The sequence below is a fragment of the Rhinopithecus roxellana genome, chromosome 21 (assembly GCF_007565055.1).
Source record: "Rhinopithecus roxellana isolate Shanxi Qingling chromosome 21, ASM756505v1, whole genome shotgun sequence".
NCBI classification, from domain to species: domain Eukaryota; kingdom Metazoa; phylum Chordata; class Mammalia; order Primates; family Cercopithecidae; genus Rhinopithecus; species Rhinopithecus roxellana.
Window position 1 is genome coordinate 1,881,126 of NC_044569.1, and position 27,716 is coordinate 1,908,841.

Here is a 27,716-nt window from a genome sequence, read left to right on the forward strand (position 1 = left end):
TCACTGAGTTTCAGTGTATGGCAATGTATTTCTACCTATATGTGCCCAATTAAGTGCACTTATGGATTACTAAATTCACTCTCACACAATGGCTTTAAAAGGCAAAGAAAAGGCAAATTGAAGGTCATGGAACAATGCACACACAATACCAAACGAGAAAATAGCACAATCTCCATCAGCCCCATCTTTATTTAAAAACAGTAACAATATAATCAAGTCTGGAAAGAAGCTAACCAAAGTAATTTAAAATTATTTTTTAAACTATTTGAAAAAATTGCAATTATCAGTAACAATGAACTTTATTATTCATTGAACTAAGACGTTAATAATTGTGTACATGTGTATAATATATGAATAAGTAAATAAATATCAACAGTCAAAAAAGGTTTAGAGCCTACTTAGAACACTGAAAGTGCTATTCTCTCCACCTCTTTCACTCTACCCTACCCACTGGTTAGACACTGCTCTTGCAAATGTCAGGCTCCTGGCTTGAGTTCCTACCCAGTTCTCTTGAGTTCCTGAGGCTTCTCTGGTCCCTCTTTCCCAAGGTACAGGTGCCTGGAGGAATCCTGGCCTTGCGTACCAACTGAATGACTTGATCCTGTTTTTCTTTGCCTTAATTCTGGATAGATTTCCTGAGTTTGCATCTCATATTCTAGTCCTTCCTCTCAACCTCCCATCTTGACCAAAACTCATCTTCTAGGGTAAATATGGCCGATCATTTGGATATCACGCCCACTTGGCTGTCTTCTTGGTACCTAAGAAAGAGCCCAACAGCTGTGGGGCTGAAACAGAAGAGCAGGACAGAGAATGCCAATACCTACAGTTCTAATGAGTCATTTACAATACATTGTTCTAGGTGTAAAGTTCTTAAAATCCAAAGTTAAGAGAAAAAATTATCTATAGATAATTTTAAAAAACAATAACACAGCACTTAATGGAAATACCAAGAACCAACTATCCAGTACCAAGAACATTTCCAATATAATGATACATTTACAGTGATACTTTTTTAAATTGATAAACATTGCATGTATTTCTGGTGTATAACACGGTGTTTTGATATACGTACATATTGTGTAACGGTTAAATCAAGCCATTTACTTCACATACCATTTTTTGGTCATGAGAACACTTAAAATCTACTCTCAGCAATTTTCAAGTATACAATCTATTGTTATTAATGATAATCACCATGAGGTAAAGTAGATCTTTTGAACATATGCTTCTTGTCTAATTGAAATTTTGTGCTCTTTATGCAACGTCTCCATAATCCTCCTACCCCTTTACAGTGATGCTTTTTGAGTCACAGACTCCGTTGGTCTATGAGTTCCTTGAAAATAGGGACCATGACCTATGCAACTTTGTTTCCCCAGACCTGGCCTTCAAACTTATGACTGATAATATTTAGTTATTGTTACTACTTTTAAAACACTTACTATGTGTCAAGCTCTTGCTAAGCATATTGCAAATATTACCCCATTTAATCCTCCTAATAATATTATCATTCCTTTTCACAGATGAAGAAATTACACTCAGAAGCCCAGTAACTTACCTAAGATCTTACAATTAGTACATGGTTGAACTGGGATTTTAACTCAGGTCTTTCTCACTTTGAAATTCAAACTCTTAACAAGACTACTCTGATGGTGAGCGGGGAAAGTGGGGTAGGGAGATACATACAAGTTTGCCACTGCTTTCCAGGAACAGCATGCTCCTACTTAGAAAATGTGACCTCCAGCCATGTTTCCAGCTAATTATGACTTCTCTGGCATTAAAGACACCGATCACAACACTCTCAGACATAGGAAATCTCTAAAATATGTCACAGAAAAAATAAGTTGTAGTGACACACATATCCAGTGAGTGAAATATAAAATACTAACTTTTGTAAATGTAGCTGAGGATACTTTTCCTTGTGAGTCTAATTATTGCTGGCACATAAAATGAAGCTATTTGCAAATTCATATCTCTTAATTTGGCACAAGGTAGTAACTTAAAGAAAAAAAACTATAGGTAGGCAAAAAAAAAAAAAAAAAAAATCACTGCTTACAGCAGCACACAGAACCAAAGAGTGATGCAGTTTTCACTGCATGTCTTCTCAAGGTGGAGAATTCATTAGCACCTGTATAGTACTTGGCTAATTTCAGACAAAGCAAGTTGCACATTTAACCATAAGTTCATCTTGCTTTGTAGTTCTATGGCTTCATATTAGAAGTTTAAGTATACCAATTACTTCATCATTAAATACAGATAAAATAACCATTTCAGGTTATTTTTCTTTTAAGTTTTGATCACTCATAGCGTTTTCTAAGTAATACATTCTTTTGTAAGTGTACATTCTTAAGAGTATATTCTACTATTGAAGTTGGCTTTAGCCACTAAAATTAGAAAATATACCGTAGTGCTCTTTTCTTTTCAACTCTAAATAAATTTTAATTTACAGGGTTTTTTTACAGAAAATAAGCAAAATGTATTTATTTAATATACATCACAAGAGCTCAATCAGATACTTAATTTTAAAAACAGAAAGGGGCCAAATGTCATGGTTCATGCCTATAATCCCAGCACTTTGGGAGGATGAGGTAGGAGGATCTCTTGATCTCTGGAGTTCCAGGACAGCCTGGATAACACAGGGAGACCCTGTATCTACAAAAAATAAAAATAAAAATTAGCCTGGCACTGTGACTTACACCTGTGGTTCCAGTTGCTTGGGAGGCTGAGGTGGCAAAACGGATTTAGCCCAGGAGGTCAAGGCTACAGTGAGCCGTGATCATGCCATTGCACCCCTGTTAGAGCAAGACCCTGTCTCAAAAATAAAATAAAAAATAAAAAACAGAAACAAAACAAAAATAACAAACACCACAGCTCAAGATACAGAGTCCTCTACAGAAATCAAGTAAATTTCCCATCTAAGGGAAAAATGAAGAGACAACACAAGGAGAGGTTGGGCAGCCTGAGTCAGGGCTCCCAGCTGGAGACCTGCTTTGAGTAGATTTCTTGCAGGTTATTTCTTAAAAGCTGTGGAGTTTTTCTAGAGCTCAGCAGCATGTGTGTTCAAAAGGCTATCAATGTTGAGTTCTACTAGTAGGCTACGGATGGAGTGCAGGGTGTTCCTGACATCATACAGGGCAGACCACTTGTCCTTCAGGATGTCCAGACAGGTGTTACACTGGGCGTCCACGTTGAGATAGTAGCAGGGCGTGAGGAACTTAACCAAGGGCATACTGTATGGGTAGCCACTGGGGAACTCCAGGGAAACATTATATCTCAGGTCTTCTGTGCCAGCTGCTTCAGGGATAGTCCTACTGATTTCAAAAGTTGTCTGATGCAGGTAAGGCATAAATTCCTTTGTTGCCAGAGATCACAAGGGTCTTCAGCTCCTGCTGTATCCTGCCATACCCACTGCTGGGCTCCGTTCCTTTATGGGCAGCAATGCTGATGGCAGCTGTGTTGCAGTTTTGGCAGGCCGTCCAGGCAGCACTGGCGGGGAGACAGGAACTCAGAGAACATGACTGCAATTGCCTACTTTTTTTAAAATGGTAGATGAAAATGCTTAAGTGGACTAACCAGCTCCTAATTGTCTCATTTTACTGAAAACTGTTTCTAGTCAACAAGGATGGGCCCCATCAGCCTTACGGTATGAGAAAACCTGATCTCTGGCCAAAAGTGAATGTTCTGAAGTGGATACATAACCTAACCACTGTTAATCTGATTCTTCCTCCTGGAGATGTGGAATTGAGACCCAATTCTAATCAGCTAAGGCTGCTTGCTTAAACTAATTTACTTCAGGGAGAACGTCCTCCCCTAACATAAACACTGAAGCAAAAGTAACATGGGAACATATGTACTATCTTAACAAAAACTACCAGTGCTATAGGCTGAATTACGTCCCTGCTCCAAAAATTCTTAAGTTGAAGTCCCAGCCCTTAGTACCTCAGAATGTAACTGAATTTAGAGATAGGGTCATTTTTTAAACTTTTTCATGTCAGGTAATGTGCAGACTGGTATCAAGGTCTGAGGGAGGCACACCCCACACAATAACGTGAAAACACAATCATTACTTTATGAAACACAAAAGAACCTAGGTTCTTTAAAGAGGTAATTAAATTAAAGTGAAGTCATTAGGATGGGCCCTAATCCAACATGACCAGTGCCCTTACTAAGATGTGGAAATGTGGACACAGACCCATACGGGGGAAGACAATGTGAAGGGGCAGGGAGATTATTTCCATCTACAAAGCGAGAAGAAGCCTGGAACAGATCCTTCCTTCACGGCCCTCAGAAAAAGACAACCCTGCTGATAACCTAATCTCAGACTTTTAACCTCTAGGACTGTGAGAAAATAAATCTGCTAGTTAGCCCCAGCCACTAACACAACCATAAAGGGACACATCCTTGTTTGAGAAGCTTGGGATAGAATGTAAGACCCTCAGGGAATAGGTATCAGAAGCCACAGAAACAAAGCAGATGGTAAAACTACTCTGGATGGCACCAGAAAAAAACTGTTTTTTCTGTCTCCAGGAAAGAAGGAGAAAGAAGTCAGTAAGAAAGTTTGAAGTGTAGGGACTTTTTGGATGAAGGGCCAAAAGAATTTTCTCAGGAGTGTCTGAAAGTATCCCCAACGAGCAATCCTGATTATATTCCTATGATATAAACCCCCACACCTTCAACAAAATCTATCACATATGGCAACAGAAACCCACAGCCAGAGGCGACCATGAGAACATCAACCTGGCATTCCTCCACCCCCTTATCTCACTGCTCTCTCATTCAGAAATTTGTAGAAATCTCACAGAAGTCACATGAGCCCCACCGGATATGAAATATGGTTCATGACAATATTATCTAAATCTCAAAGCACTGGGATATTTTAGCTGACACTTGGAACTGCAAAGAAAGATGAAGTAGACTCGCAGATAGATGCAGAAATGAAAGACCAAGTGACCCTAGAGAGAGAGAATGAGAGTTATGAGGCTATTTTCTGGTTCTAATTCCTCATTTAGCCAGACTGACTCCCTGCTTTAGAAATAACCACATCCCTATATTCCTCTTGGGATAACTTTATAGCCTCAAAATAAATCCCCCTTTTTTGATGTTGGTTAAACTAGCTCATGTTAGTTTCATTTCTGATTAAAATAATTTTAACTAGGATTTATATAATATACATATGAAAGGATATCATAAATAAACAGCAAAACCAGACAGTTATTAGAAGTTTTAATCTGGGCTGCTATTCCACGGGGGACATTTATACCACAACAATACAGTGAATAAAAGTACTGTCTCATTTTTCCAAACTAGTGTCATATAGAATACCTCACATACTGTCAATATTAGGTAGGGGTTAATAAGTATGCTATAAAAAAGAGTGTTTTGAGGTCAAATACATTTGGAAAATACTAATACAGAATAAATGACTTCTGAGCAGTTGGGGGAGACTTTTTTTTAAGGGGACTTGACTATAAGACCATTTCTTCCCACTGAGTGGCAGAGAAGGTACATTATTGAAGGGAACTTAAAGGAAATTACTTCAACAATAACAAGTTTATACTTGTTACAAAAGTGGCTAAAATAATATCAATGTAAGGACAAAACCTAGTTCATCTCTAAAGCAGTATAATGGTTAAAACCCATGATTTCTAGAACTAGGCTGCCAATCTCTCTGTAACTATTTCCTCATCTCTAAATAATACTTACCTCAATGCTTTGTGAGAATTAAATGAGTTACTATATGTATTAGTCCATTTTCATGCTGCTGATAAAGACATACCCAAGACAGAGCAATTTACAAAACAAGGAGGTTTATTGGACTTACAGTTTCATAAGGCTGGGGAGGCCTCACAATCATGGCAGAAGGTGAAACGCAAGGAGGAGCAAGTCACATCTTACATGGATGACCGCAGGTAAAGAGAGAGCTTGTTCAGGGAAACTCCCATTTTTTAAAACCATCGGATCTCATAAGACTCATTCACTATCACAAGAACAGTGCATGAAAGACTCGTACCCATAATTCAATCATTTGGGTGGGGACAGAGCCAAACCACATCACTATATAAAAAGTACTTCAGCCAGGCACAGTGGCTCACACCTGTAATCCCAGCACTTTGGGAGGCTGAGGCAGACGGATTACTGAAGGAGTTCAAGACCAGCCTGGACAATATGATGAAACCCCATCTCTACTAAAAATGTAAAAGTTAGCCGGGTGTGGTGGTGCATGCCTGTAGTCCCAGCTGCTCAGGTGGCCAAGGCATGAGAATCATTTGAACCTGGGAGGTGGAGGTTGCAGTGAGCCAAGATTGCACCATTGCGCTCCAGCCTGGGTGACAGAGTGAGACTCTGTCTCAAAAAAAAATGTACTTCAAAGTGGCAAACTTCTGAAAATGCTAGTAATTACTATGAAGATGCCTCCCTAAATATCTGTAATTTATCAACTTCTAAGACAGACTGAGAACTTTCCAGATTTTATATATCAGCTTAAAGAAAGTGACCCATTCAGGGCCAGGTGTGGTGGTTCACGCCTGTAATCCTGGCACTTTGGGAGGCCAAGGCAGGTGGATCATGAGGTCAAGAGTTCAAGACGAGCCTGGCCAAGATTGTGAAACCCTGTCTCTACTAAAAACACAAAAAGTTAGCCAGGCACGGTGGCAGGCACCTGTAATCCCAGCTACTCGGGAGGCTGAGGCAGGAGAATTGCTTGAACTTGGAGGGCGGAGGTTGCAGTGAGCCGAGATCATGCCACTGCCCTCCAACCTGGGCAACAGAGTGAGACTCTGTCTCAAAAAAAAAAAGAAAAAAAATGAAAGTGACCCATTCAGAATGAACCAACTTGAGACACAGAAGAAGACTGGCCAGTGACACCACAGAAGGCCAAAAAGTCAAGAACTCTGATTAGAACCAGGACAAAGGGTTTTAAAATATGCTGTTGCTGTTGAAGAGGTTGGTAGTTAACCTAGAGCCATGATTTCGCTATAGCTTTATAGTATTTCAATTTTTATGTATAATTATTTTTATTATGTTCTGATTCATGTCCCATTTAGATGGTATTAAGGGGGCAACCCCTTATACTATACTATACCTGGGGGCAACCACCTATATTTGCATGACTGTCATATCTCCAAGGTCATGTTAACAGGGCCTAAATAATTTCTCTAATTTAATGTTAATTCGCTTTTTAAAAAAATGTGTTGTTTATTTTTAGTAGAGAAACATCTCTCTATGTTGTCCAGTCTGCTCTCAAACTCCTGGCCTCAAACGATCTTCCAGACTCAGCTTTCGAAAGAGAAAGGATTACAAGCTCATATTAACTTACTTTAATCGTGTGTAGATGATCCTTTTCTTAACTGAGATAATGACTTCTACCTTGGTTTCAGACATCTTTTGACCACTATTATGCAATTCATTTTTAAAATTTTGTTTTATTAATCTATTTTTAAATTTTAATTTTAATTTATTTTTATTTATAGATATTCATGGAATACAAGTATGACTTTGCTAGGCTGATATATTGTATCATGTAATTTCTTAAACTAATAATTAATGCTTATCAGAATTATCTCAAATAGATCTTTACTCTTGGAGGTATTGTAAACTAGTATTAACAAAAATAAATCCTCTCAAATCTCAAAAATGATGTAATTATATACAAAAAGATAGCCAACTGGGCTTTTCTTTGTCATTTTTGTTGGTTTGTTTGTTTGATTGAGACAGAGTCTTGCTCTGTCGCCCAGGCTGGAGTGCAGTGGCACGATCTCAGCTCACTGCAAGCTCTGCCTCCTGGGTTCACACCATTCTCCTGCCTCAGCCTCCCGAGTAGCTGGGACTACAGGCACCCGCCACCACGCCTGGCTAATTTTTTGTATTTTTAGTAGAGACGGAGTTTCATGGAGTTAGCCAGGATGGCCTCGATCTCCTGACCTTGTGATTCGCCTGCCTCGGCCTCCCAAAGTGCTGAGATTACAGGCGTGAGCCACTGCGCCCGGCCTTCTTTGTCATTTTAAATAGCAAAAGTAAAACTCAAAATAATTGGTAGAATATTTTAGATATTTCAAAAATATGGAACAATATTATTGTGATCAGAAATTCTACTTCAAAATATAATTATTTTATAAAAATTTTTATTTAAAACCATCAAAGTTATAGTTGTTATGTTACATTTGCTTACAATTTTCCTTGAGAATAAGGATTTTGTTACCTCACCCCAAAAATTATTTAATTACAATACTGAGATATATAAGGGTCCATCAATTATTCTGATCTTATAAAAATTATTTAAAACACAAATGTGAATGCAGAACACTATCTTTCACATAAAAGTTTCTTGAGAACTCTCCATATTTTACCCAGAATTTTTCAGCTATATATGACCTTATAAGCCAAACATTTCAACTCCCCCATTTTAAGCAAACTGAACATCACAATAACGATACCCAAAGTGACAGAATAGAACCACAATACAGACCTTGAGCTCCAAAGTTCTTTAGATATTTATTCTGCATTTCATTAATGGCTTTATCTAGACTTGATTTTTTTTTTTTTTTTTTTTTTTTTTCTAAGACGGAGTTTTGCTCTTGTTGCCCAGGCTGGAGTGCAATGGCGCGATCTTGACTCACTGCAACCTCTACCTCCAGGGTTCAAGCAATTCTCCTGTCTCAGCCTTCCTAGTAGCGGGGATTACAGGCATGCACCACCACGCCTGGCTAATTTTGTATTGTTAGTAGAGGCAGGGTTTCACCATGTTGATCAGGCTGGTCTTGAACTCCTGATCTCAGGTAATCTGCCGGCCTTGGCCTCCCAAAGTGCTGGAATTACAGGCCTGAGCCACCACGCCCGGCTGATTTTTTTTTCATTAGAAAAATTGCTTATATAAATCAGACTACCAACATGCTTTTTTGTTTTTTTTAAAGACAGTATGTCGCTCTGTTGCCCAGGCTGGAGTACACTGGTGCAACACAGTTCTCTGCAGCCTTGACCTGCTGGGCTCAAGCAATCCTCCTCTTCAGCCTCCCAAGTAGCTGGGGCCACAGGCACAGACAACTGCTCCCGGCCTCTTTATGTATTCTTGATATAAGCCCTTTATCTGATATATCATTTGCAAATATTTTCTCCCAGTCTATGGCTTATCCTTCCATTTCTTAACTATGAATTTTGAAGATCAGAAGTTCTTAACTTTGACAAAGTCAAATCTATGTATTTTGTTCTCTTTTGAATCATTCGTTTGGTGTCATATAAAGTATTTGTATAACTCAAGGTTACAAAGTTTTTATCCTAAAAATTCTGAGGTTTTATATTTTATATTTAGAACCATGATCTAAGTTAACATTTGCATAATGTACTGATAGTTCTTTTTTTATGTAAATATCCAATTCTTCCAGCACTATTGTTGAAAAAACTCTTTCCTTTCTCCTGAATTGTCTTTTTACCTTTGTCAAAAATGAATTGGTCATATATGTGTGGATCTGTCTCTGAACTCTCTATACATTCTTACTGAATTTTTATTGTCTATGCCAATACCATACCATATTGATTACTGTGGCTTTATGATAAATCTTAAAATCATGTAGTGTAATAAGTGGTGTGCTGAAACTGGCTTGTACCCATTCACAAGAGCTGATCTTGTACATCTCTTCCATACCTTGTGTTCAGTGATGTCACATTAGTAGCTTGAAATCAGCCATGGTGTACTCACACCACAAAAGTATTTCCAGAGAGCTAGTTGTTAAACATCAGCACACCACTAGGTATAAATTCTCTAATTTATTCGAAGTTGTTCTGACTTGGCATTTCAACATAAATTTTAGAATCAACCTGTCAATTTATACAAAAATGCTAGGATGTTTACTAGGATTGCATAAAATTTATAGATCAATTTAGGAAGAAATTACATCTTTTTTTTTTTTTTTTACAGGGTCTCCCTCTGTTGCCCAGGCTGGAGTGCGGTGGCATGAACACAGCTCACTGCAGCCTTGACCCCCTGGGCTCAAGCGATCCCCCCACCTCAGCCTCCCAAAGTGCTGGAATTATAAGCATGAGCTACCATGCCCAGCCAAGAAATTACACCTTAAGAATAAAGAGTCCTCCAATCCATGAACCCTGTATCTCCATTTGAGTATTCTTTAATGTCCATCAGCAATATTTTATAGTTTTTAGTTACAGTTCTCACACATATTTTGAAAAATTTATACCAAAATATTTCATAATTTTTGGTAGTACTCAATATACTATTGTAAATAGTATTGTTTTTCAGATTTTAATTTTAGGTTATTCACTGCTATTATTTATTATTATTTTTATGTATTGATCTTGTTTACTACAAGCTTGCTAAATTCAATTATTAGTTTTAGAATACTTTTTGTAGATGCTACAGAATTTTCTACACAGATACTCATGTACCTAAAAAGACAGTTTTACTTCTTCCTTTCCAGTCTACATGGCCTTTTATTTTTTCTTGCCTTATTTGTGTCAGTCTTTCACTATCCCCATTAATCATGATGTCAGCAGTAGGTTTTTCATAGATACCACTTGTCATAATGAGTGAATTCTCTTCCATTCCTAGTTTACAAATACCTTTTATCAGGAAAGTCTGTTAAATATTGTCCAAAAATTTTTTGCACCTACTGAAATAATCATTGACTTCAATTTGCTAAAATTTTTAGAATTTTATAACTATTTCATAAGAAATATGAATCTATAAAATTATTTTCTTGCAATGTCTTTGTTTAATTTTGGTATCAGAGTAATGCTGGCCTCATAAAATGAATTGGTAGTTATTTCCTCCTCTTTGATTTTCTGGAAAAGTTTGCATAAAATTGGTGTTATTTCTTCCTGGAATGTTTGTAAGAATTCCAGTGAAACCATTTACCAGTGAAACTCTTAGCTTAGAATTCTTTATGGTTAGGTCTTTAACTACAAATTAAATTTATTTAATAAATAAAAGGCTATTTCTTCTTGGATTAGCTTTGATAGTTTGTGTGTCTCTCAAGTAACTGTGTCTATTTCATCTAAGTTGACTATACTGGCATAAAATTCATAATATTCCCTTCTTACACTTTTAATCTGTTGCATCTGTATTGATATCACTTCTTTCATTCCTAATATTGAAAATTTGTGTTTTCTCCACCTACCCCTAATCCTATCCTGTTTCTTTTCCCCTCTGATCAGTGTGGCTAGAAGTTTATCAGTTGTATTGATTCAGTCAAAGAAGCAGCTTTTGGTTGTAGTGATTTTTTCTGTCTCTGTCTTCCAGTTCATTGATTTCTACTCTAATTTTTATTATTTTCTTTCTCTTCTTTTTCTGGTTTCTTAAGGTGGAAGTTGAGGTCACTGATTTGAGATCTTTCTTTTTCCAACATAGACATTTAATGTCTATATTTTATTTAAAACACATTTAGTGTTATAAATTTCCTTCTAAGTACTGCTGTAGCAACATCCCACAATTTTAATATGTTGAATTTTCATTACCATCTAGCTCAAAATACTTTCCTATTTGATTTCATCACTGACCTATGAGTTATTTAGGAGTGTGTTGTTTAGTTTACAAATATTTGGGGAATTCCCCACACATCATTCTGTTATTGATTTCTAACTTAATGCCATTGTCATCAGAAAACATACTTTGTATTACTTGAGTCTGTTTAAATTTGAGACTTGTTTTATGACCTAGAATATAGCCTAACTGGGTCAATGTTCCATGCACACTTGAAAAGAACGTGTGTTTTGTTGTTTTAAAGCGATCTACAAATGTCAATTACATCTAGTAGGTTGATAGGGTTAAGCCTTCTATACTTTTACTGATTTTCTGTCTACTTACCCTATCAATTATTGAAAGAGGAGTATTGGAATCTCCAGACATAATTATGGCATCTAGTTATAAATTTTTCCTATATTCCTTTCAGTTCTATCAGATTTTGATTCATGTGTTTTCCATTTATATTATTAGACACATGAATGCATACAATTACATTAGGTACCCTTGATGAATTCACCCTTTTATCATTTTGAAATGACCCTTTTTATCCTTAGTAATATACTCTGATCTAAAACCTATTTTGTCTGATAGTAATGTAAGTATCTTTTGATTAGTGTTGGCATGGTATGTCTTTTTTGGTCCTTTTACCTTTAACCTATTTGGTTTTTTATGTCTAAAATATGTTCATTACAGACAGCATACAGTTAGTTGGGTCTTACATTTTTAACCAATCTGGCAATCCTTGTGAAATCGCTAAACTCTACCTGGGTTACTGACTTCCTTTCTACTATCATATTTTTACTTTCCAATTATCTCTTTTTTGTTCTCAAAAGTTCTACTTTTGGATAGCCTTTCTGTTCTTGTTTTACATAATCAGTAACTTGTCTTATTTCTTTGAACATATTAATAGAGTCAATTTAAAATACTATTCTACATAATCTCTGCATTGACTGTTTTTTATAAGTTCATTTTACCTGTTGGTTTATTCTCCCCTCTTTTTCATGTTACATGCTCTCTAATCAGTCATTGGTTTATGTTAGGGTGATGTTAACTGATAGACTTAACATTAGGGTAAGATTTCTCAACTTTGGCCCTATTGACATTTTGAACTGAATAATTATTTTGGGGAACAGGAAGATGAGCTTCCCTGTGTACTGCAAGATGGTTAGCAGCATCCTTGGCCTCTATCCATGAGATGCCAGTAGCACACCTTTGCGCATATCTTTAGTTATTACAATCAAGTATCTCTCCAAATATTGCCAAATGTCCCCTGTGGGGGGGAAATCAGTCCCAGTTTATAACCAATGCATTAGGGTGATCAGGGTCTTGAGAGTTTCTCTGAGAAATTCTCCAGTTTCCTACTTTGTGAGTGAAGAATATGAACCAAGTTACTAACATTTGGAAGCCAAGCAAATGAACAGACATGGGTATCTCACCAACCAACACACAGACTCTGACTTAATCTATCTGGTAGGCAGAATAATGGCCTCTCACAGATGTCCACACATCCTAATCCCAGGAACCTATGAGCATGTTAAGTTACACGGCAAAAGAGAATTTAGATAGCAGGTAGAATTAAGCTTGCTAAAATTTGACCTTAACAAAGGGAGATTATCTTGGATTATTCAGTTGGATTTAAATGTGGAAGAGGACAGGAGAGTCAGGGACAAAATGATATGATGTGAAAAAGCCATTGCTGGCTTTGAAGAAGTAAGGGAGCCATGAGCCAAGTAATGCAGGTGGCTGAAAGGAGCTGGAAAAGGCAAAAAAACAAAATTTCTTTCTAGAGCCTCCATGAAGAAAGACAACTCTGCTGACACGTTAATTTTAACCCACCGAGACCCATTTTGGACTTCTGACCCCTGTAATTATAGGATGATAAATTTGTGTTTTTTTAAACCACTACATTTGGGGGTAATTTGTTAGAGAACCAACAGGAAAATAATATAATAATTTGATTTCAGTATGGTGCTTTAGCATCCACTCTCAGCTCTGCTTAGTATTCTCAAATCTAGAACAAACCTGACATAATCTCTTCTACCATGAATCAACCAAGTCCTACTTATCTCTGTCAAGGTCGAAGAATCCAGGCTTCTGGGTTAAGACGGGACCTATGGAGCAAACTGTTCCTTAAGCAGATTTTAACCAATCCTTCCATTCCAAGCCCACTCTATTCCCCAAGGCTATTTAAGGGTACCTTGTACCTCCAAATCCTGAATTCTTCTAGCATTCTGCAGTAGAGACAGACTTGCTTTTATTATGGCAAGTAGTTAGACTTTCTCTCTATTCTGCTAGGTCACCACTCATTCTCATTCCTCCTCGCAAAAACACATGGATGTCTCTTATCTGCTACTTCTTTCAATCTTTTTGATTGTTAAGGGTTCATGCAGTTTTGGTTCTCTACTGTCATTTTTATTGGGATTTCAAGAACAACAGAAGTAAACAAGTTCAACTGCTATGTTTAACTAGTTTTATTTTCAGCTGACATTTTATCAAGCCCTTACTGTGTATTAGATTTTCAGATAAACCTTTACATAAATTATTATTTGCATCTTGTAATAACTCTAAGAGATAGGTACTATTATTTTGCATCCCATTTTATAAATAAAACTGACGTTTGATTCAGGTGACAAAGCTAGGGTGGAACAGAACTGGGATGGAACCCACGTCTTTATAACTCAAAAGCCAATTGGCCTAGCCAATTATGCAATCTTCTTAATTTTTCAATTAACAATTCACAGGTTTTACTGTAGATCAGGGTCAGCAAACTATGGCTTACTAGCCAAATCTGGCCTGCCACTTGTTTTGTAAAGTTTTATTAGAACACATCCATACCCATCATGTGGAAAAAAGCACACTCAAACTCAAAGTACTTCTTCTATTCTCTCACTCAACAACAAACAATTAACACAGAAGACTTCTGTGACCAAATATGTGGAGATTTTCCCCTACCAACAAGCAAGCAATGAATTCTGCAGCAGATACCAGGCAGTATCCTCCAATTTAGTTCTGACACTATCTACCTAGAAATCAAATTCCACAAGTTGAGGGCTCAGTACCAAAAGACTGCCCCCTACTTCTGATGCCAATTGCAAGTGCTGGGTTATTTTTACCTGTGCTTTTAACTGATTGGTTATAAATTGGGGATCCCAAGACCCTTTTCCTTGGGTTTGATTAATTTGCTAGAGCAACTCACAGAACTTAGGGGAACCATTTACGTTTACCAGTTTACAGTAAAGGATATTGCCACGGGTACAGATGAAGAGAGTTATGGGGTAGGCACATGAGAAGGTGTGTTGCGCTTCCATGCCCTCTCCAGTGCACCACCCTCCAGGAAGCTCCATGTGTTCAGCTATCGGAAAGCTATCATGTCCTTTGGGTTTTCTTGGGACTTCATTATACAGGCATGATTAAACCATTGGCCATTAGTGATCAATTTAACCCGCAGGTTGTGGCGAAGGGCTGAAAATCCTAAGCCCCTAATCCTGCCTTGGTCTTTCTGGTGACCAGCCCCCATCCTGAAGCTACCTAGGGGTTGCCAGCTATCAGACAACTCATTAGCATCCAAAGACATCACTTTGGAGAGTAAGGATTTTAGGAGTTGTCCACTAGGAAAAAAAGTCAAAGACCAAACACATATTTCACAATATCATACCCATTTAAATGACTATTGTCTATGCCTGTTTTTGTGCTACACTGTTACAACTGAATAGTTGAGACAGAGACAGTCTAGCTGACAAATTCTATTAGTCTCTGATCCTTTAAGGAAAAATCCGCTGACCCTGCCGTAGAAAATAACCTTATTACCAAGTTTTGAGTTCATGGTGTCCTCATATACTTAACACTTTTGTTACTGTTATCAAATCAAAGGCACTATTTTTATTGTTCCTTTAGCCTTTTGTGATCCTGCAGTTAGAAATCTTTGGCCATGGTTTAAAAAGGAAAGTCTCTAAACCCATCTCCCATGTGAAGTCTTCCCCATACTTATAGTCATACTCACTCCCATTTCTGAGCTCCCATCTCAATTATTATAATTATAGTATTTAATGGAGTTTGATTCACATAGTCATTACTAGTTGTGATTCCTCTGAGATCTAGCAAGTGCTTGACTCCAATAAGCATTTATTAAGTACCTTCTAAGTGTCAGTCAGTGTTCTAGACACTAGAAATACAAAAATAAAAATGGCAACTTTTGGTTCATATGTATTCTTTTTAATTAAGAGGTATAAAAATAGAAAAGAAACTGAGCATGGAATATGTGCTATGGTCCCTGCAACAATTGCATCAGAATCACTAGAAGTGCTTGGGCAACATTCCTATTGAATGCTGAAGCAGAATCTGTGGCGGTTAGACCCAGGAATCTGTGCTCTTAATCAACACTTCAGATGATTCTTAAGCACAAAAGTTTCAGAAACACTATGGCAGCAGACAGGAAATACTGCTTCTAAATGTGCAAGTATTATGAGAGAGTAAGCACAAATCTCACATGATCTCTCTTAATACAAACCAATTTCTGTCAAAATGTAATGTTTTGCTGCTCATTTCTTCTTTCCAAAAGTTTACTAGACATGCTTAACCGGGAACTTTGAAGTTGCTCTCATCTTTACTAATTTTACTTACATTGTGAACCCTGTACCTAGCACAGTTCTTGAAACATAGTTGATATAAATACTTTGTGTTGAACTGTTGAATATTCAGAGCAAAACCTCTTTAAGTTGTCCCTAGTACGTAGGAGTTTTTCCAATTTTAGACTGGAATGGTATGAGGATCATTTGAGAACAAGGAAGATAACACACCCAGGCAAATGTTTGGTCAACCTACACCTTGTTTCTCTCCTTCTAGAAATACTTCCTTCTGGCTCTCAAGCCCACTACCCTGTGGGGAATATCAATCTCTCTCCTCAAGGCTAAGCTAGATTAAGCAAAGCCAAGCAGACTAGTGGAAAAGGTCAGGCATTATAGGATTCATCTTCATCATAGGTAATCTATTTCTAGAGGCTGTAGTCAGCAGAATGCCCCAGAATACATGTTTAAAAGGATTACCTACCTCTGAAGATAACAGACCACTTGCTTACATATGTCTACCATGAGAGTCTTATAACAATGGACTCTTGCTATACCTGACACAGATCTACCCCCCCACTAGAACTCTGAATTATTTTGCTGGAGGCTACAACATTCTGAGTAGTTTGTTGGGAGTTCACAGGAGGTGGGGATAACTCACCCAGTACAAGCTTAGCAGAGCTGAGCCGCTGCAGCATGTTGGGCTAGCCTTTGATACAGACTGGTTGGACAGGTTCTGGATCTACGGAAGAACCGGTTTTACTGGCCTGTTGTGCCAACATATTCTGGTTTGATTCCATGTTCCACAGACGGTAGAAACCTGCCCAGCCAGTTAAATGAAAGGCATATTAGGTTATCCATTGCACACCGTATATAGCTTAGATGCAGCAGAACTCTTCCACATAGCAGTAGTGTCTAACAAACTAGTGTGGTCCAGAGGTGGTGTTCACTGATTTAATGTTTAAGTTCATAGCTTCAGGGAAAGTGAGCAGTGAAATAATTTCTGCTTTTCACCAAGAGCAGAGGTTTCTAAATAAATTGAAGGGTAAGTATATTTTTTAAATTTCTCAGTTTTCTATGCATTTTGGAAAGTTAAGAAATGATGTTTAAAAAGATGATCGATTTTTAACATAGTAATAGCTGCATTATACCTTTTCCATAAAGCTAGATATTGCTTTGTAACACTTGCATTATGTTCATTGATTTGTTTGCATAAAGGTTATTTGGTATATAATATTCTCTTACTATGCTTTTTTGTAAGTTGTGCATGGCTGTAGTAATTTTAAAAGCTGGACTGAATAATTTTGCCAAATAAATTTCAAATATTAATGATTTATATTAAGCCATCTACTTCTTTCATAATGTAACTATTATGTTTTATAGGCTGTTGCTATATGGTAACAATTTTATATGGTAAATCTAATTGTGGATAAATAATAATTGCCTTTTTAAGGCCAAAAAAAGTATTGGCCTGCTGGTGATCCTAAGTACATGCATTAGAACAATTCACAGCAAAAATTGAGGAGTGTGAAAAACAAAGATTGTGGAATCTGGTAACTGATTAACTATTGGAGCTCAAAAGCACTTGCTGAGCTGAATAGAAAGGAATGAAGACAGGTTTTGTCATGCCTATTAGGTCTGAAAAACTTTTTAGGTTAAAGAATACTTGGATCTTCCTTCCATTTATATTAAAAATCTTCCTTTTATCTCTGTCTTTACTTAATCCAATTAATTTATTTTAGTAGTTTGTATCATGTAAAATGAAAGTTACCAATCCCTTTAGATTTATGTTGGCATACCATCCTACCCCTCTATTTACTGATGTTAGATTGAATTGAAGCACATGTCTTCTGGGGCATTTAATTTAACATAACAGCTGACATACGATTTTATCTGGGAATTTAAAAAAATTTTAACGTATTTATACTGAATGCTTTCCTGTCATCTTAATAGGACTTTGCTTTGAACTGAGCAAGGCTGATGCATCCTTTTCATTGTCCCTAGGGTTCCCACTTTGTCATTATGTTCAGACTCAAAGGCTATAATATTATTTTCTAACTCAAAGGCTGTAACATTAGTTTCCTTAGAATGTTGACAGAATAAATTTAAAAGTGTAAAAAATAAACATTCAGATGAGATTTCATTTTTTGCAGGGAAAACCCTTGGATGCTTCATAGTCCTACTTCTAGGCAGTTCTGCATAGAATTTCTGGTAATCCAGGTAAACTGCTGAAAAGCTATGTAATGTTGTATCTGCAAAAGCAATGTGCTGATTCAGCAAACCAATATTAATTTTATTCAGTACAAATTGTATTTTGACAAGTTTTTGGTAATACGGATCAAAACTTTCAATTGGCTGAATTTTTCTGAATTTACTACATGAAACCTAGTTTTCAGGTAATACATATACCAATAGAGCACATTGTTAGTATTTCTGGTGAATATATTGTACGCAGTAATTTAAAAAATTTAAATCACACTATGTTTAAAACATAGGGCTTACTGTTTAAAGATAAATTTAAATTGGGATTCTAATTTATTTATTGAGCATTATTTACGTTTATGGTTTTGAAGAAAGCTATTTAGGAACTAGATATACATTTTATATAAAATCCATGGGTAAAATTTCAAGCTTAACTCTGTATTTTGGGAGAGGATTGCACAGTTTTCATTTAATGGAATTTTCATTTTCAAATGTAGGTAAGTTCTATTAAATATTACTTTTATATATTTTCCATAAATTGAGTCATTTAAAATATTGATACATTGTGATATTTTTGTTAAAACTGAGGACATATAAATTTGTCAATCAAATTAGGAGTGTATATTTTATACAGACCAACATATCTCAGCGCCTAGTCAAAAAGTGTTCCACTCATTTAAAATTTTTTTACTCTTTTAGTCGAGGATGCATTTCTTCTTATTCCCAGTCACACAATTTCACATAACTCTTTTTGTCAACAATGCTAGCTTTCTTAACAACTGCAACTTCTTTCCCTTCTGAATATCTTCATGTGTTTTCCACTAAAAGCACTTAGAACTATGACATTTTTTACCTAAGAGGGACATTTAAAGAATAACCAATGAATCTAACATCTCATTTTTGAGTTAAGAAATGAAAAGCCCCAAAATATAGCTAAATCACTATTATATAATCTAAGGGTAGATCTGGAGCCAGAACATCCAGGTTTCCTGACTACCACCAAGACCAGTAATTTTTTCACTACCCTACATTGACTCTTCTGAATACTACATGAAATCTAATCTAAAAAGGTAAAATTATGTTGTATAATGTGTTAATGAATCTTTGGTGAACTAAGAAATCATTTGTTTTTGTATTTTAATCTGTATCATTATTGCCCCAAACATTTTTAGGACAATGGCTGAATATATATGGGATTACCATTGATAATGAACGTGACTACCACTTCAAACCCTAATCTCTTAATGCCATCATATAATTTTGTTTCAAACTGATGAAGGCCTCACATTCTTTCATACTTGCCCACCTTGTGGATCCCACTCTCATTTTCTGACTTAATATTGCTTTAAACTGTCTCTACTGTCTATTTTCTTAGTATGCATGTATTTTTGTATTATTTTAGTCATTCTTATATGCTCATAATCTAGGATTTGTCTAAGTTAATATAGTATTCCTAAAGTTTGGTTAGAACTGACAGGAAAATTACGTTATGAAGACAGAAATTACAGGACTTAAAAACCCATCTTAGAGGTGATAGAAGCCGTTATTTAAGGGGTAAGCTTTGCACACAAGTGCTCAAAAAATGTTTTAAACGTTTTTAATTTGAGGAATTCCTAGGAAATGTGATTACAGAAAGTTGGAGAACCAAAGGCCCAAAATTTCAATTCTGATTCCTGGTACTAAATGTTAATTCTACTAATTACCTCATCTTTTCACAGGTAAAATCCTACCTGGGAAATGCTTCTAAATTTGGTCATTTTAGTTCAGTCCAAGTGGACTCAGAAAAATAATCACTTTCATTTGTTTCTTAACTTTACAAGAGAAAAGACAGTATACTGAAAAGCATGTGAGCTTTTGAGCCAAATTGACATGGGTCTGAATAACTCTGCTACAGATTACGTTCCCCTTGGAAATTATTTAACTCTCTGAGTTAGCTTTTCTCCATCTAGTTAAGGAAGTTAAGAAACTAATACCATTCTTTCAGAGTTGTTGGAAGAATTAAATGAGATGTTATGTAAAACACTTCATGTAGTTCTTAGAACACAGCAGGTGCTCAGCAAATGTCAGTATCTTTCTTATCCCTTTTATAGACTATATAATACATTTCAACAAATAGCTTCGGTATTTGCCGAAGTATTTCAGTATTTTCTTTCAGTAAGAGAAGTCAACTTTAACTTAGAATATGCACATTTTTGTCAGAAAGATAAAAATAAAATCAGCAATCTTGGAAGGCATTAAGATATAATGTTGGGGCCGGGCACAGTGGCTCACACCTGTAATCCCAGCACTTTGGGAGGCTGAGGCAGCCAGTCACAAGGTCAGGAGTTCGAGACAAGCCTGGCCAACATGATGAAATCCCGTCTCTACTAAAAATACAAAAATTAGCCAGCATGGTGGCGTGTGCCTGTAGTTCCAGCTATTCAGGAGACTGAGGCAGAAGAATCGCTTGAACCCGGGAGGCAGAGGTTGTAGTGAACCAAGATCACGCCACTGCACTCTAGCCTGGTCAACAGAGCAAGACTCCGTCTCAAAAACAAAAAAAGATACAATGTTGGAAAATATTTTAACCTTCTTAAATTAAAAAAATCAGAAACCCATACAATCCAATCCAATTAAAGATTCACTTCAAAGAAGTCTTTGGTAAAAGTATTGTGAGAGCAGTACACCAAGATGATTAAAAGCCTTAAATACTTTTTAAAAATTCAATTTCAATAATCTGCACTAATGGAAGAAAGTGTGACATGGATAATTCAAATTAGAATGCAGTCATGCATTAAGTTACAACAGGGATACATTCTGAGAAATTAGAAATTAAGTGATTTCATTGTTGTGTGAACATTATAAAGTCTACTTACAAAACCTCAATGGCAGAGCCTACTACACACCTAGGCTATATGGTATGTCTTATTGCTTCCAGGTTATAAACCTGTACAGCATGCTGTACTGAATACTGTAAGCAACTGTAACATAATAAGTATTTGTGTATCTAAACATATACTGACATAGAAAAGGTACAGTAAAAATATGTGGTAGTATAATCTTATAGGACCACTGTAGCATTTGTATTCCGTTGCTGATCAAAACATTGCTATTCAATGCATGGCTGTACCTTACTTGTGCCTTGTGAATTTTCCAATGGCTGTTTTTATCTATTATCTAACATGACATCAAATTAATTGGCCAAGAATTTCTTTTCTTTTTCTTTTTTTTTTTTTAGACAGGGTCTCGCCCTGTCACCCAGGTTTAGCTTCCTATGTAGCTGAGACCACAGGCACATGCTGCTACACCTGGATTTTTAAAAAACAATTTTGTAGAGAGGTGGTCTCCCTATGTTGCCCAGGCTGATCTTGAACTCCTAGCCTCAAGCAATCTTCCTACCTCAGCCTAAGGATTTCTATATGCTCTAAGGATTGTGCTTTTTCTACTACCAAGTAAATTATTCTTTCAGGACTCTGGAATGTGTTTTCTCCTACAAAAAAAAAATCCCTTCTGAATTAAATGTATTATAGGCTAATATTAAATTATATTGCATTATTTTGATAGCAAGTAATGATGAGCAGAGTGAGTCCAAAATATATAGAGTACAAGAAGAAGATAGAAGAGGATTTAACATTTTCTAAAGATAATATTAAATTAGCCTCAGACTAATTGATTAGGGAATGAAGCTGATGAGCAAAGATCACAAAGGAGGAGCTTTTTGTGAAATGTACTAGTCAGAAGGGAGTTCAGAATACCACGACAAACATTCTGAGAGTTTGCTTAACTAAAAAGAGGTCAAATGACGTATCTTCCAATGAATGAATAAAGAGCAAAAAATTGGTTAAGAGTTAACATTAGGGCCGGGCGCGGTGGCTCAAGCCTGTAATCCCAGCACTTTGGGAGGCCGAGACGGGCGGATCACGAGGTCAGGAGATCGAGACCATCCTGGTCTACACGGTGAAACCCCGTCTCTACTAAAAAATACAAAAAAAACTAGCCGGGCGAGATGGCGGGCGCCTGTAGTCCCAGCTACTCGGGAGGCTGAGGCAGGAGAATGGCGTAAACCCGGGAGGCGGAGCTTGCAGTGAGCTGAGATCCGGCCACTGCACTCCAGCCCGGGCAACAGAGTGAGACTCCGTCTCAAAAAAAAAAAAAAAAAAAAAAAAAAAAAAAGAGTTAACATTAGAACCAACTAATAATCCTTTTATAACACAACTGATCTTATTGAGCTCTTGTAATCAACTTTAATTTCCTGAAAGATGTTTAATTGCTTTACAAAAAGCTTTCTGCTGATGCTATAATTTCAATTTAAGTCCATGCTAAAAGAATCTTGTTTTTCACTTAAATTGTAGACACTGTATGTAGATGGTGTGCAGAAAGACAAAAGTATTATTTCACTAATTTAGCCCACTAATTAATCACATTTTTTTTTCTTTTTTTGAGAAAGAGACTCTCGCTCTGTCGCCCAGGCTGGAGTAAAGTGGTGTGATTTTGGCTCACTGCAACCTCCGCCTACCAGGTTCAAGCGATTCTCCTGCCTCAGACTCTCAAGTATCTGGTATTACAGGCACATGCCCCCACACCTGGTGAAATTTTGTATTTTTAATACAGATGGGGTTTCACCATGTGGCCAGGTTGATCTCGAACTCCTGACCTTAGGTGATCCACCCCCCTCAGCCTCCCAAAGTGCTGGGATTACAAGTGTGAGCCACCATGCCCAGCCTAATTAATTATATATTCTTATTAAAAGTATTTTATTATATACGTAAGCAATTTAGCCTATGTGAGTAGTCATTAAAATTAGTATTTAATGTGCATTTACTTTTAAATGTTTACAGTAGATATTACTACAAACAATTGCAAAGAAGGCAGAAAAACAACAAAAATTTTAAAATTTTTAAAATGTTCTGGTGGGGAATGGTGGCTCAAACCTATAATCCCAGCACTTTGAAAGGCTACAGTAGGGGGATTGCTCGAGCCCAGGAGTTCAAGACCAGCCTGGGAAACAAAGTGAGACCCCTGTCTCTACAAAAAATAAAAAATAAAAAGTTACCTGGGCACAGTGGTACAGGCCTGTGGCCCCAGCTACAAAGGACACTGAAGCAAAAGGATTACTTGATCCCAAGAGATCGAGGCTGCAGTGAGCTGTGTTCACACTACTATACTCCAGTCTGCGCAATTGAGTGAAATGCTGTCTCAATAAATACATAAATGATTTTATACAAATAGCTGATTTGAATAACTCAAGACTAACAACTGAACTGTCTATAAATCCAAAACTGGGAAATATAGTACATAACAGTTCATTGTGTTAAAGACATACAGCCTTAAGAACAACCAGAAACTATTATCTTAGAAGTTATGTACCACTGACAAAGTGAAAATGTAACTTGAGTGACAAATTTTTAGTTTCAAAGTTTTATCTTAAATCTATTCCCTTGAAAGTTCTTTGCCTATCATATCTACGATTTAGATTAGGAGTGAGAAACACTTCCAACATGAAAATATTTTAAATCTAATGAATTTCTCAATGACTCTTGAAACATTAAGAAATATAAGATTGATTATAACTTTATGTAGCTAATAATACCCAGGAGTATTACAACTGTAATAACCTAGCAGTGTTTCTCAAAGCGTAGTCCATGACCATCTGACTCACCTGGAGGATGACTATTAAAAATGCAGATCAATAACTCCATTCCAAACATATCACATTAGAATCTCTGGTTGGTAGATCCTAGGAGAGCCGCAAGAAAAGATTCTTCTGCCTACAAGAGAGAAGGAGCAAGTGAGGGAGTCTTTTCAAATCTAACCCATTAACATTATCAGAAAAACCTCAAATGCACATGTTCAACCTATCTTGGGTCATTAACATTCTTACAAATGACTGATACAATTAATCTGACTATCCCATCCATGCATGCAAATTTTTAAAAGTTAAAATTTCCATTAATAATTCAAAAACAGGCCAGGCGCGGTGGCTCAAGCCTGTAATCCCAGCACTTTGGGAGGCCGAGACGGGCAGATCACGAGGTCAGGAGATTGAGACCATCCTGGCTAACATGGTGAAACCCCGTCTCTACTAAAAAATACAAAAAACTAGCCGGGCGAGGTGGCGGGCGCCTGTAGTCCCAGCTACTCCGGAGGCTGAGGCAGGAGAATGGCATAAACCCGGGAGGCAGAGCTTGCAGTGAGCTGAGATCTGGCCACTGCACTCCAGCCTGGGCGACAGAGCGAGACTCCGTCTCAAAAATAATAATAATAATAATAATAATAATTCAAAAACAGTGAAATAGAAATCTTAAGTTTCCCCTTTTAGTCTAGGTTCTCCATGGAAAGTAAGAGCCTGAGACCTCTGGCTTACGTGCAAGTTCTTTATTTGGGAAAGCACCCAGAAACAGGAGTAAGGGATTAGTGAAAGGAAGGAAGGCCAATACAAAAGTTTATCCTTGAGTTCATCCACCACTATGAGCAAACAGGGCTCAAGCCCAGTATCTTCTTAGGAGCCATCAAACTACCCCAGAATAGCCTGTCAGAAGACACAAGAGAAGAGCACTTATCTACAACTTCTGACTTCCATCAGTTAAGAGTTGCTGCATGGGTTGCTAATTTCTTACACTTTCAAATCGCATACTTGTTTCTATTGGCTTCAGAGAAGCTCCTAGGACAGAGAGTCAGGTGAGGGACTGTCAAGTTTCACCTGCATGAATCTGGTTGCCACTGAAACACCTGGAGCAAGCAGGGCCCAAGACGGGCCCAACATATCATGTTATAGGACAAATATAGTCAAACTGCTTTTTCTTTAGTTTTATAAAATTCTAATACAAAATACAATTAAAATAGATGTTCTGAGAAATCAGTACAGCGATTTCAAATGGAGAGGAAGGAACTTTAGCCTATTTTTGTCTGATGTATTTGATCCATTCCCACAAAACCTGAGATGCACTGAAACTTGATCTTCTGTGAGAAAGGTATTTTCTAATAAACTTCAATTTATTTCCTGAATTTGGCTGCCAATTTTTAAAGGATCAAACAGCAGCAAAATGGACAGTTAGTATGTACTCTGTAAATACTCTTATGTCCAGCATTGATCCAAAGACTTCATTGTTTAAGTTTTTACATTAGTAAAGTTATAGTAAAAACAGATTGACTACATTGGACCCTCAAGTAACATTTTTCATTACAGTGAAACACACAATTTTGAATAGTACAAGTTTGTCTTGGACTGGGTCCAAGAGGGTCTAGTTACAAGAAGTAATTCATTATAACCTATAATGTGATCCTGAGGCTTGGCTCTGAAAAACACATTATATGAAGGCTCTAGTCAAGCAGATTAAAAATTTTAAAACTGAACAGTTAATCATGTACTTTAATTAAGTAAATACCATATTTGTTTGTATAATATGTAAACTTAGTTCAGAGAAAGTGAAGGAGAAACAGGTGCAAAGAAAAAAGAAATCTGACTAAAAGCACATCATCTTTTCGTTTAACTTGAATTTCTGTTAGAATAATTAAAGGTGAGTTTTAAAAAAAAACACTATCTCCTTAGAAGTTGGGGTAAAGTAGCTAATGAATTGAATAAAGAGGAAATAGGAAAACTGAAGAGTGCACAGCAAATACAAAAAAGTGGAGATACACGCTGCTGAAAAAAGCCCAATAACAACAGATATTATTTTATTATTATTAATAATTGTGAGAGAGGGTCTCACTCTGTCACCCAAGCTAGAGTGCGGTGGCAAGATCTCAGCTCACTGCAACCTCCATCTCCCAGGCTGGAACAATCCTCCCACCTCAGCCTATGGAGTAGCTCTGACTACAGGTGCACATCACAATGCCCAGCTAATTTTTATGTATTTTCTGTAGCAGTGGGGTTTCCTCATGTTGTCCAGTCTGGTCTGAAACTCCTGGGCTCAAGCAATCCACCTGCCTTGACCTCCCACAGTGCTGGGATTACAGGCATAAGCCGCCATGCTTGGCCAATAAATAATTTCTTATAACCACTAATTCTTAAATAAATGAATAGATTAATTTCTCCTTTCTATACCATTTTGCCACTGGGTTAGATGATTTTTTAAATCCCTTGGAATATAATAAAATAACAACAACCATATAATAATACTATCTAACTTACCTGAACTCAACTATGTAAATCAAAATAATACATGTAAAAGCATTTAACAATACAGTGTAATCCTTTCTATAATTATAAATCTTTCACAATTTGCCTAGCAATTCAATAGTTTCCCTATAACTATACAACTTTAGCCATTGAAGAGATCTGATTAGCTGTAGCTTTTTTTTTTTTTTTTTTTTTTGAGACAAAGTCTCGCTCTGTCGCCCAGGCTGGAGTGCAGTGATGCAATCTTGGCTCACTGCAAGCTCTGCCTCCCAGGTTCATGCCATTCTCCTGCCTCAGCCTCCCAAGTAGCTGGGATTACAGGTACCCGCCACCACGCCCAGCTGATTTTTTTTGTATTTTTAGTAGAGACGGGGTTTCACCCTGTTAGCCAGGATGGTCTTGATCTCCTGACCTCGTGATCCACCCGCCTTGGCCTCCCAAAGTGCTGGGATTACAGACGTGAGCCACAGTGCCCGGCCAGCTGTAGCTCTTAAATCTATCTACTGTTAACAACAGTTTCTTACATTGTTACAGTTTCTTACATTTCTCTCTCATTTAATCCTATCAACAATCCTGTAAAACACTCAAGGTACATATTATTACCTTCATTTCACTGATCAACAACCAAAGTACAGAGAAATTAAATTACTTGCTCAACAAGATTAGAATTAAAAATTAGAATTCATTCAGCAAATTAGATGGTGCAGCTGATGCCTTCCCAATATCAACTTATACAAATACATTACTATATACTTGCAATTATAGAACTCAACAATGATTCCCCACAATATAGCCTTTGCACATGCCTTCTGCCTGGAAAGCCTTCTGCCATTCTTCTCCCAATAGGCAAGCTGCTTCAAACTTCTCTTAATTCTTCTTTAAGAAATTTCAAATATATTATTTCATTCTTACCACAACCCCTTTGGGCACAGTGAGTATTAATATCCTCTTTCAGTGAGGGAAATAAGACTTGTCTAGGAAACATGCAGATAATCAGAGATAGGGTCAGAATTTAATCTCTCATCCTATCTCCCAGCTTTGGACTCTTTCCATAGCACAAGAAGGCTGGGAATATGGCTATATGCCAGCATTGATTGTAGAACATGATCAAAATTTTTTGGAGCACTTCCTACTCTGTCCCTTCTGAGATTACAACATAATTTAAGACCCTTCAATCTACTTGATTTTAAATTTAGTACATGAAACAACTCACAACCAGGGCTGGGAAAGCCAGTATAACCATTTTTCTAATTCTATTAGAAGTCAATTTATATTCATTTCTCAAATGTACGTACCTGTTGTAAGGCAAGTAAAAAAAGCATGTGTACCAAAAATGCTAACAAATAAATTAAATAGTCTAAAAAATGAAGTGAGATGATCATAATAG

The 27,716-nt window shown here is 36.9% G+C and overlaps 1 non-coding gene and 1 pseudogene across 1 annotated transcript; both read right to left on the reverse strand.

Annotated features, from left to right (window-relative positions):
• Positions 1 to 2,951: 2,951 nt before the first annotated feature.
• LOC104678050 overlaps positions 2,952 to 27,716 on the reverse strand; it is a 34,431-nt pseudogene continuing 9,666 nt past the window's right edge.
• LOC115895581 lies at positions 3,982 to 4,084 on the reverse strand. The gene has a single exon (XR_004055771.1). It is a non-coding gene; the product is annotated as a small nucleolar RNA U13 (small nucleolar RNA).